Genomic DNA, 11,945 nt, shown 5'->3' on the forward strand with positions numbered 1-11,945 from the left:
GTTCCCCACAGGGTGACGAAATTTGTCTTTTCCATATCCTCTAGCGCCATCTTTATTTGATTGTAACCGGAGAAACCGTCCATGAAGGAAAATAAAACGAAATTGTCCGTGTTATCTACGAGGATATCGATGTGTGGCAAAGGAAAATTTTCCTTGGGACTGGCCCGATTCAGGTCCCGATAATCCACACACATTCGTACTTTCCCATCCTTCTTAGGGACCGGTACAATGTTGGCAACCCATTCTGGGTACCGAGCGACGGCCAGAAAACCAGCGTCAAATTGCTTCTTCACTTCTTCTTTTATCTTCAAGGATGTTTCGGGCTTCATCCTTCTCAGTTTTTGTTTTATCGGGGAATACTCGGGATTTAGAGGTAATCGGTGCTGTACAATGTCAGAACTCAAACCGGGCATATCTTGGTATGACCAAGCAAAGATGTCTTGGTAATCTCTTAGCAGGATTATTAATTCTTCACGGATAGGTGCAGTAATACCTGTGCCTATCTTTACTTCCCTTTTTCCACTGCCAATTCCCAAGTCTACCAGTTCTGTTTCTTCTTGATGAGGCCCCATCTCTTGGTCCTCATGGGCGACCATCCTTTCTAATTCTGGGGGAAGCCCCACATCCTCATTCCCTTCATCTTCCGTTTGATTCGTTTCTTGCTCGAAGTTGATAAGCGGGTCCCAGGTATTAGTACCTTCGTGGGACTCGTCATCGGATCTGCCGTTTCAGAAATAAAGAAGTAAACATGCAAATGAATGAGAATGGGTAGAGACGTAGGAACAGATGAAGAAAGATCCTTGTATTATAAATCCAAAAACAAAAGACACAAAGCCTTAACAAAAGAAAAACTCTAGAGCCTAGGCCCAACTATAGAGCTTTTAAAACCGTAAAGGTTTACATTATGCTCGTTGCGTAAACGCCGGGGCGTTCCTCCATTCGCCAATTTCCCAGCTGGAAATCAGGAGGGCATGGTCGTACCAAATCCAATGTACTCGGGACATCATCTTCGTATATCGCGACCACTTGACCTTCGTCTCCCAAACCTACGCTTATAAAGCTTCTGCTTATGTGGCAGGGCGGGCTCCCTTCACTTTCTTGTCTCAACTGCGAGCTTTGACCACTGCTTTTCCTTCCCGCGATGCTTCTCTTCATATCCTCCTGAGTGGGCTTATAGCCTAAACCATACTTCCCACGATTTCCTTTGGCATTTATCAGGCTAGTTATGCCGCCGTTGTCTTTGCCCAAACCCATTCCGGGTTCGTAACCATTCCCCAACATAACTCGGGCCATCATTACTGCCGCATCGGACAGGCAAGGCTGCCCAGAAAAGGAATCCACGGAGGAAATGCTTACCACCTCGAAAGACTGGAAAGCGGTTTCTAATGACTCCTCTGCGGCCTCCACATAAGGCATAGAGGACGGGTAGCTCACCAAGATGTCTTCCTTGCCTGACACGATGACCAAATGCCCCTCCACTACGAATTTCAACTTTTGGTGGAGTGTAGAGGGAACAACTCCCACCGAGTGGATCCACGGGCGCCCCAACAGACAGCTGTAGGGGGGGTAATATCCATTATTTTGAAGGTGACTTGACAGGTGTGAGGGCCTATCTGTACTGGGAGATCGATCTCTCCCCTAACCTCTCGGCGGGTGCCGTCGAAGGCACGAACCACCATTGAACTCGGCTTTAAGTGGGAAGCATTGAATGGTAATTTCTCCAAAGTGCTCTTAGGAATCACATTTAAACTGGAACCATTATCGATAAGCACTTTGGCTACGACATGGTCCATACACTTGACTGATACGTGCAAAGCTTTATTATGCCCTCTCCCCTCGGCGGGGATTTCTTCTTCGGCAAAGGCGAGATAGTTGTTGGCAGTGATATTATTGACCAGCCCTCCGAAACCTTCTACCGAGATGTCTTGGGCCACATGGGCCTCGTTCAAAACCTTCACTAGCAGAGCCCGATGAGGCTCGAAGCTCACGAGTAACTCCAACAGTGAGACCCTGGCCGGGGTTTTGTTGAGCTGTTCGATAACCTTGAATTCGCTCTGCTGAATTATACGGAGGAACTCACTGGCTTCCTCTAGTGACACCTCCTTTTTACCATCCTTTTGCTCCGGAAGACCTTTCGCCGGAATATCCTTATTCGAAGTGACGGGTGCTTCGTCATCTTGTTCCTCCACCACCTTTGCTTTCCCCTTGACGTTCGCGGGTTGGACTGGTAGGTCCGGGGGTGCAAACACACGACCGCTACGGGTCACACCACTCGGTCCCGTGATATTTGTTACCTTAGCCGACAACGAGCTGACGTCGGTGACTTCTTCTTCCTTCTCTCTCGGAGGTGTATATCTCCATGGGACTGCGTGGCTATTTTGGTACAGGAAAGGAACTGGTTTAGCTGCTAAGGGGTGTCCGGGCTTTTGCGAAGCTGTGCCCTTAGTGAAGTATATCACCAAGGGTTTGGGCTTCGCAACACTGCTCCCATCCGTGGACTGCATGCATATGTGCTGCTCTTCTCTTCCTTCACTGCCAACTTCCAGTCGACCTTGATCTATCATCATGTAGCTCGCCGGAATGCAGCAAACAGGAATCCTCCTTACGCCCACTATGAGGAATCACACCTCCCTTTTGCAAGGCCTCAAAGATAAACCTCCTAGGGGTTGCCACATCCATTAAAGGCTTAGACTTGCGCGGCCTATCGGACTCAACGGCGTTAACTGCTCCCCCTCCATGATTGGCGAGCGGGTTGGTTCTTACATTGGGCCGATCCTCTTGGAAGGTCAGCCATCCAGCATCCATCAAATGTTGGACCTTGTATTTAAGGGCCAAGCATTTTTCAACGGAATGCCCCGGGACACCCCCATGGTACTTGCAAGTTGCATTAGGGTCATACCACTTTGGGAAAGGGGGTTGGAGGACCTTTCCGGGAGTTACCACAGCCAAATGGTTGGCGATGAGGGACGGCAAGAGGTCTTCGTACGTCATTGAGAGTGGGGTGAATTCTTGAAATGGCCTCGGAGGGAAGTTCCTTGTCGCGTTGGAATTACCGGCCGGGCGAGTCGTGTTCGGAGTTGGAACTTGGGGAGCTTCCCTCTGGGTGGGTGCCTTAGGCGGCACGGGTGTTGAACTAGAGGCGTTCCCGGTATGAGCCGAGAAGCTCGGGTGATGTTGCGCGTACTGATGGGTACCATGAGGTGTTTGCGGGGGTTTGACCCACGCGGGCGTTGAAGAGACGGCATGGGCATCTCCTTCCTTCCTTTTTGCCCCTGTTGCCCCGATTCTTTTGGCATTCGCACTCGTGGAGGAAACATAATCGAACTTTCCTCTTTTCAATCCTACCTCGATTCTTTCCCCGGCGAATACTAGGTCCGCGAAGCTGGACGGCATGTAACCTACTAGCTTCTCATAGTAGAACACTGGCAGAGTGTCTACCATCATGGTGATCATCTCTCTCTCAACCATGGGAGGAGCTACTTGTGCCGCCAAATCTCTCCATCGCTGCGCGTATTCTTTAAAGGTTTCGCCCTCTTTCTTGAACATATTCTGCAGTTGAGTGCGGTCAGGAGCCATATCGGAATTGTACTGATATTGCCTTAGGAAGGCAGTAATCAGATCCTTCCAAGTACGGATACGGGAAGCTTCCAAATTAGTGTACCAAACTACCGCGGCTCCGGCCAAGCTATCTTGAAAGAAGTGTATTAATAGCTTCTCATCCTTAGAGTGTGCGCCCATCTTGCGACAGTACATCTTGAGATGGTTTTTGGGACAAGTCGTCCCTTTATACTTGTCGAAGTCCGGCACTTTGAACTTCGGGGGGATAACAACATCGGGTACTAAGCAAAGATCCGTCATGTCTGCGAACGGATAGTCCCCAAATCCTTCCACGGCTCTCAATCTCTCCTCGAGGAGATCGAGCTTTCTCCTTTCTTCAGTTGCCGGGGGTGGTCCTTCCGTGGACAAAACTATTGGTTGTGTCGTGATGTTGGGCTGAGGCAACGTGTTGGGTGCCGGCCCTTCGGGGATCGGGGGATAGAACTCGGCATCCCTTCGAGCATAGTCTTGAGGGTCTTTGTGGACCTCGTCGGGCTGTTGAGGAGGTTCTCTTTCAAGGACGGGAGAAGCAAGATGGCCCGCATCGTCTTGCAGGACGGGTGGTGAGTAGTTGGGCGGCAATCCATAAGGGTAAGCCGCTCGGTTGTATCCCAGGTGAGGGCTGCCATCGTGCCCCAGTGTGTCCCTTCCCCGTCCTACTATGTTTGAGGGAGGATGGTGCGCAGTTGCCAAGAGAGTTGGGTCTGCTTCGGCAGCCAAACTGACAGCGGCAGCGGTGGCCGCGTTTTTCTCCATGAGCTGCCTCATTCCTAACATGGCCTTCATCATGGAAGCCATCTGTTCTTTCAGAGCCGACATGTCGGCTTTCATCTGTTCCTGTGTCTCCTCTTGATCACCCATCGTTCTAGATTTGGATCTGGTGCGATAGGGATGCCTTGTGGCGCGTTTAGTTATGGTGTTTTTCCCTAAAAAAACCAAACGTGAGGAGTGGGTAAAGAAAGAAAAGAATGCATGCTAGAGATGAAATGCAGGAGTGATTTGATTTGCACAAGCTTTTTGGAGTAGAAACATGGGACCAACTCATTTTATTTCAAAAAGTTGTATCTAGTCAAGGTCTGAGAGACCATACAAGTTTCCTAACGATTTCTAATTATGTGGGCCATTAAGTCTATCATATGCTGACAATAGCCGAGAAGCCCATGAATTTCTTCGGGGGCGGAGTAGTTGTCCGCCATCACCTTGGCCTTGGCTAACAATCGGGGAAGTTCTTGACTCCCGTTCAAGGTAAGAGCAAACCGATCCATCCACATGGTTGCCTCTTGGTGTAAAGAGTCAATCATCCTTCCTCTAGCCTCTTTTTTCGCGTATACTTGGGCATACTCGTCCGCGACCCTATGCTCGTGGGCCGTGGCTAGGCCTAAATCTTCTTGGTACTTGGCGATGATAGCTAGCATGTTGGTCTCCGTCTCGCATAAACGCTGAGACAAGCTTCTTTTGGACCTTGAACAGGCAACTAACTCCTCTTTCAAAACCATGCTATGTGCTCGCGATTGGTCCCTCTCTTCCTTTCGCAGCTTGAGTTCATTGTTGCTACCCCACAGAGCTCCGCAAAATTTGTTACGGCCATACTCTTCCTTGCGAGCCCTCTTGGTCTCTTGTTCAAGGGCTCTCGCGGTAGTTGCATTCTCTTCCCGTAATCCGACACACTCCTTCCGGATGTGTGTAACGGCCAACTTGAACTTCTCCTTGGCAAGTTTCGCCTTTCCTAACTCGCTTTTGAGGGCTTGGACTTCTTCGTCCTCTTCCGGTACTTCAAAACTCTCTTCGCTGACGACTTTTAACTTGGCGAGCCAATCTAAACCTCGTATATGAACTTTCAACCATTCATGGTACCCACCAATGATGCCATTACGAATGCCCCTAAGTTCTTGATCTTTCCTTAACGGGGTTTCCCATGCCTTATGGATTGCTTGTATAGCCTTGAAATTTTGTGCGCCGAAATCCCTCACAAGGAAAGGAGACATGCCTTCTTCCGTCGGTGCTCCCCTCATGGGGTACCCTAGTTGTCTTATAGCGAGCGCGGGATTGTAGTTAATACAACCCCTCGTTCCTATCAGCGAAATGTTTGGGTACCCTCCACATGAGAAAAGGACTCCCTCATTTCCTTCCTTCCATCGGGGGAACCAATTGATTGTTCTACCTCCTATCCCATCCAAAAGCTGGTCCCAATCTATTCTTCTCTTTTCAGTACACGAGCGATGGCTCTGGAGCGGACATGGATGCCTAGTGTCTTGCAGGAACAGGTGCGAAACCAACCAAACACAGAGAGCGGGCAAGCAACAGATGATCCGTGCGCTACTCTTTTCGCACCTCCGGTCAAATGTGTCAAATAAATCTGCCAAGACAGCTACCACCGGACTTTCCTTGCTATGGTGGTATGCAAGGAAAGCGTCGATTGCTGCTAGGTCCACCAAACCATCTAGGTTTGGAAAGAGGACGACCCCAAAAATTAGCAAAGCTAACACATCCATAAATGGGACCCAATCTCCTTGATTGGCCATACCCCTCGCCTTGTCTTCTAGGTACCTCCGTGGTAGGCCCGCTATGCCGTTCCGAGTCTGTTTTATGCGGTCCAAACCTCTTGCTGAATCCTTGACCACAGTTGCAATTCTGCTTAAAGAAGGGAGACACCCGGAGGAAAGATATGGTTTTCATCCCCCGAGAGGACATCCTAGAATTTCCTCAAATTCTTCAATGGTTGGTACTAATTGGAAGTCTCCGAACGTGAAGCATCTCAAAGGCTGGTCGTAGTATTGGGTGAGTGATGCAATGGCTTCTATGGATACCTCTGCTATGGTCAACTCTAAGATCTTTCCGTAAGTCTTGCGGAAGGCTTGCATTTGGAGAGGTTCCATCAACCGCCCTAATTCCTTGATGCTGGTGGTATCTAGGCTTTTAACCTTGACTTGGTAAAACCTCTTGCCGGTTTGATTTGTTCCCATGCTTACTAAGGTGAGACAAAAAAACCGGTGCAAATCAAAACTCTGATATCTCATGGGTGGAATGGATGAATGCATGAAGGAATGCATATGACATAGATGCAATCTAGGAATGCGGGGGCCCGAGGAATTGTCTCCTTCTTAGATACAACGTCTAGGGGTAGCAAACTGCCCCAACGTATGTATTTAAAATGGTGACCCGGACCTTCCATTGATTTGTCTATAGAGGGGATCAAGACAGAACCCCTATGCATATGCAAAAGGCGCAATAGCATGACAATATCCACTGAACATAAGAAAAAGGGTATATGAAATTTATGCATGGCAGTGTGAAAAATGGCACGCAACGTGTTTGCTCCGTGCCCCTATTTAAGGGACCTATAAGGGAGAGAACTAACTAGGCATTTAGCGATAACCCCCCAAGGTAGTCATATCTCTCTTGATGGTTTCTAGAGGTATTATCCTCTTCGACGAACATATTGCAGCAGTAGGGACTACTAGCAACAATAAGTTTTCAAAGAGAAAAGCTCTAGATGAGGGTTCACTGTAATCAAGCAAGTCGGAGACCTAGCATGATCACAGATTCACCTTCACTCCTTATGTTCCCATGAACCCGGGTATAGGGCCCTTTTTCACTCACAGTGTGTGCAAATAGTGTTGGTGTTTGTGTGCATCAAATGAGTAAATATTTACTTCATGCATACATTTTAAAACGCACTAAAAGCAATAAAGAGTTTGTATACACAAGAACATAATGAAGGGAAACCAACAAAAGAGTAAGTCATGGTAAAACATTGCACAAGATTAAATGGCCTAACTCTCTAAAAACAGTCCCCAGTGGAGTCGCCAACTGTCGCAACCTACCCTTCGGCGGGAGGGCGACGCGTGACTCGCGGGATGCGTGTTCCACGAAAGGAATACGCGCGGAGTCGCCACCAACGTTTATTTGAGGAAAACGTCGGAAAAACTGGAAAAGACGCGATCTACGAACTTTTAAGTGAAAGGTTCGGGAGTTGTATTTACGCGCGGGGAAGGTATTAGCACCCCACACGTCCGTCACAAGGGACGACAGCCTTTAATCCAATGTGCAAGCATGACTTTGATTTTTACGTTCCCTTTTATGTCCTTATATCCTTTATACCCTTTTTATATTTTTTTCTTTTTTTGTGGTCGACAAGGGTGTTTCCCTTTGCTCCTACGTATTCCTCAATTGGGATGAGAAAATCAGACCTACGTAGTTCTTTCTTATCAAGGGATTTTTTTTTACTTTAAAAGGTGATCATTTTAAGGCGTTGGACCTTGAAAATGATCCATTTTTACTTAGTAAGAAATTGAAATGACAAACTTCAAAAAAACTTATTTTTATGGACGAGCTTGACTAGGCGAGTTGATTTTAGCCTTAGTTTCACTTTAGTTATTAGTCAATTCAATTAAGAATGAGAAATCCCAAAGAGAAAACGTCCGATTGATTTTCCGCTTTATTTTACTAAAAGACATTTTTTATTATTATATTATTATTTTACCTCTTTTTTTGATTTCCAACGTGGTTACGGCACGACCAAACGGTCGGAATTCATTTTAACCGAAGTTAACGGATAATACAATTCAAACGATCGGTGGAAATTTATTTTATTTTTAGGTTAAGCGAGAAATGACTTAAGTAAAATGGCTTAAGCACGTCAAGAGGGGGTATAAAAAAAGTAAATGAAACAAGAATAGAAATACACAAAACACAATGTGGACCACTACGGGTACATAGAATGAATCGAAAAGCTTGGTTCGAGGTACTTACCTGTTGAAGATCGAAGAACGATGAAGAACGAATGAAGAACGTCGAAGAACGGTCGAAAACCTTCACGAAATTCCTCACGAAAAACGTTACGGAAACGTTTCGGAAGCGCCTCGGCTTAGATTTTCTTCACGGAAACAATTTTTCCAAGGAAATTCGAAAGAGAGAGAAGTGCCTAAGGGGCTGAACCCTTTTCCTTCTCACTTCCTCCCCTATTTATAGCAAAATAGGGGAGATGGTTTCCGCCCAGCTCGCCCAGGCGAGCAGGGTTGCTTCCTCCAAAAGCAACAGCCTTCTGGAGGAATCTTCTGGAGGGCCCAAGTGGACCTGGTTGCTATTTGCACCCCCATTTTTACTAAGTACACCCCCCTCTGCCTTTTTTGGTGATTCTTTTTTCGTAAAGTTACGGAAACTTACGAATTTCGTAACGATACTTGTTTTCTTTCCGTAATGTTACGGAACTTTGCGGATTACATAATCATCCCCTTTTTGACTTACGGAATGTTACGGAACCTCACTAATTATGCAACGATGCTTCCATTTGATTTCCGGGGTGTCACGGAACCTTACGGATTGTGCATCAATATTTTCTTTTGTTTTCCGGCATGTCCCGGAATTTCACAAATTGCCTAATGATGGGTGCCAAGCACCTTACAAGGACCAAACAAAGGTCGCATGTTATCAAGCAAAGGTCCCCGGACGAAATTAGGGTATGACACGTTGCATAGGTGGTGATCGTGGTAGTAGTGTCGGTGCATATGGTTATGGTGGTGGCGGTAGCGGTGCCGATGGTGGTGGTGGCAATAGCGATAGCGGTGCCGATGATAATGTTGGTGGTGGTAGAGGTGCCGGTGGTGGTGGTGATTGCAAAAAAAATTAAAAATGTCAAATGTAAGAAGTTTGCTTTTGTAAAAACTAAAAACCCTTATTTTTTGGAATAACCATGCAAAATACCAAAAGCATTTGATGATGCAGGTGTGATTACAACACGGTAGTGGCGGGGTTTCGCATGTTCGCTGCTACCTCCATTATCGCCGAAGAAGGGAAACCTTAACGCTGGATTATTCTTGTTTGCCGAAGAAGTGTATGAACGACGATGCCGTTTAGGAGTGAAAATAAGGGGAGTGGAAGGAAGACTGTTTTACTAATAAGTGGAGTGGAAGGAAGACAGTAATGAGCTGTCCATGAAGGTGGAGGTATTCGAGGTGGCGTGTTCGACGGTGGTGGCGTGGTGCAGTCGACAGTGGTGTTGTTTTCGTTGGAGAAGGGGAGGAGATGAAGAAGGTAAATACGTGGCAGTGATTAGGCTTGATGACGTGACACTATGTCTGCCATGTCATCACTTAACGGAAAGGGACTAACTGCATGCACTACGTTGAAACGTAAAAAAATTTCAGGTACTAAGTTGAAAAAATGAATGTTAGGTAGTAATCTGAATACGGCCTATTTTCCAAATATGAAAGACTTAATTATGAGATTTTACGAGCAGCTTTTGAAGCAATAATATTTGAGTTTACTTGGTGGTTTTTACTTTGTTTCATTATCTAATCCAAGAACTTGAGAAGAAAAGGTCATACTCCTTGATATCTTCGAATTTCCAAGCAAGAAACAAGAGAAGCAAAAATCAGAAACGTGTTTTATGCAAAAAATTGCTTGATCGGTTTGCGCACTATCCAGCCCCTCTTCTAGTAACCAACTGATCCACTTCAATTTTACATTATCAATTATTAGAGTTTAATTAGCCTTTATATAGTTTTGTTGTATCCAATTCAACCTCTAGTTAAATACTAACAACTTGGCAAAACAACATTGACGGCTGATCTCAATAGGCAAAAGAGAATATCATCAAAACAACAAGGAAAAAAAGGAAAAAAATTGAATATCATCAAAATATATGTTGTTCTTAAATTTTCTTTTAGTTTTAAAATATGAATTATTCTTGCTAGCTAGAACATTCTACGTCTTTTGAGTATAGAGATTCAACATTTGAATGAACCAACTTTACTATGTCACATGACACTTATTTAATATGTCTATCTGATATCTGATAGGATACGACATGGTGTCTTAAAGAATGATTAAGAGAAGTTAAGGGGGTCGTTTGTTTGCCCACATGTTATGCTTAATAAATAGTTGCCCGTCAAGTCAAACCATCTTAAATATTCAATGAAAAATTCAATTTTCTCATTCAATACGGTCATAAATAAATAATATAAACCCGATTAAATTTTCATGAAAATTACATATTACTCCAATTTGCTTTTATTTCCCTTTATTGTCTTTAATTCAACCCTTTGTTAAATAATAAAAACTTAATAAAATAATGTTGGCAATTAATTGTAAACCGAAAAGAGAAATAAATTTTAATCTAAAAATACATACATGCTTTAAGTCACCCCCTACATTTTCATCATATAAAATGCCTCCCTTGGCCTTCAAAACAAAACCATTCACCCCACTTTCTTTTCTCGTTCACAGCTTGGCTTCCCTTTAGCCAAAGCTTGATCCTTCAAGCCTTTTAAGGTACACAGGTACTCATTGTGCTCTTTTCTTCTTAATTAGAAATTTTTATGGGCATCTTTTATCTAACAGTTTGAGTCAAAATAGGTAGCATACTTTGGCCAAAATTGGAAGAAACATGAGCGATAAAAAAGGAAGCACTTCAAACCATGGCTTGAATTTGAACATACCCCCACCAAGGGTTGCCAATCAGATACCTGATTCACCAACTCGATTACCCATAGCACCACCAACATCACCATCAAGCTCATGTGTGTCCAGCGAACTAAGCCAAGATGACAACAGTAGCAGCAACAACAACAACAACAACCGCGGCTGCACTCGGAGCCCTGAAGACATTTCCATGGTGCTAGTAGGGTGTTCTCGCTGCCTTATGTATATGATGGTCAATGAGGGTGAACCCAAGTGCCCCAAATGCAAAAGCACCACTTTGATTCATTTTCTTAATTACAACAACATCCCATAAGGAGGGGACACAGTGCTATGCTACCTTGCTGCGATTTCTGCATTTTGTGCAGCAAGTAGGATAAGTTAGCTTTTAAAAAAAAGGAATCTCCTTTTTAGGACATTTCTTTTATCTTATGTTTTCTATCTTTTTCCTAAACCTTTCTTTATGAGTTGTGCTACTTGCGCTCCACTTTTTACCTTTATCTCCTCTTCTTAGTAAGGAAATCACAAAAGAGTTTAAGTGTGAGTAGCACTACATGTCAGGGAGGTTACTCTTAATAAATGGTTGTCTCACCAAGTTTACCATCTTAAATATTAGGTTAGGAAATTTCCTCCATCAGTATGGATAATTAACATATCATGTAAACCTGAATATATAAAATAAGAGAATGAATCGCAAGGTATTTCAATTATCTATCATTGATTTTCTTATTTGATTCACATATGAGTTAGACAGTTTTCATTTTTGACTTATTATGAATATGAAATTATTTGACGTTCTCAATAATTATAATTTTATTATCTTTTATATCATTTTCTTATTTCTAATTTGACCTCTACTAAGTACTAATAACTGAATCAAGCAACATTGGCAACTAAGTGTCAATAGGCATAATTGGAAATAGGAAAAT

At 44.5% G+C, this 11,945-nt stretch overlaps 1 long non-coding RNA gene across 1 annotated transcript; it reads left to right on the forward strand.

Moving 5' to 3' along the window:
- The first annotated feature begins 10,771 nt into the window (after positions 1-10,771).
- On the forward strand, positions 10,772-11,732 carry LOC114369478. The gene is made up of 2 exons (XR_003657637.1): positions 10,772-10,869; positions 10,954-11,732. It is a non-coding gene; the product is annotated as an uncharacterized LOC114369478 (long non-coding RNA).
- Positions 11,733-11,945: the final 213 nt, after the last annotated feature.

Source organism: Glycine soja, chromosome 10, assembly GCF_004193775.1.
Source record: "Glycine soja cultivar W05 chromosome 10, ASM419377v2, whole genome shotgun sequence".
NCBI classification, from domain to species: domain Eukaryota; kingdom Viridiplantae; phylum Streptophyta; class Magnoliopsida; order Fabales; family Fabaceae; genus Glycine; species Glycine soja.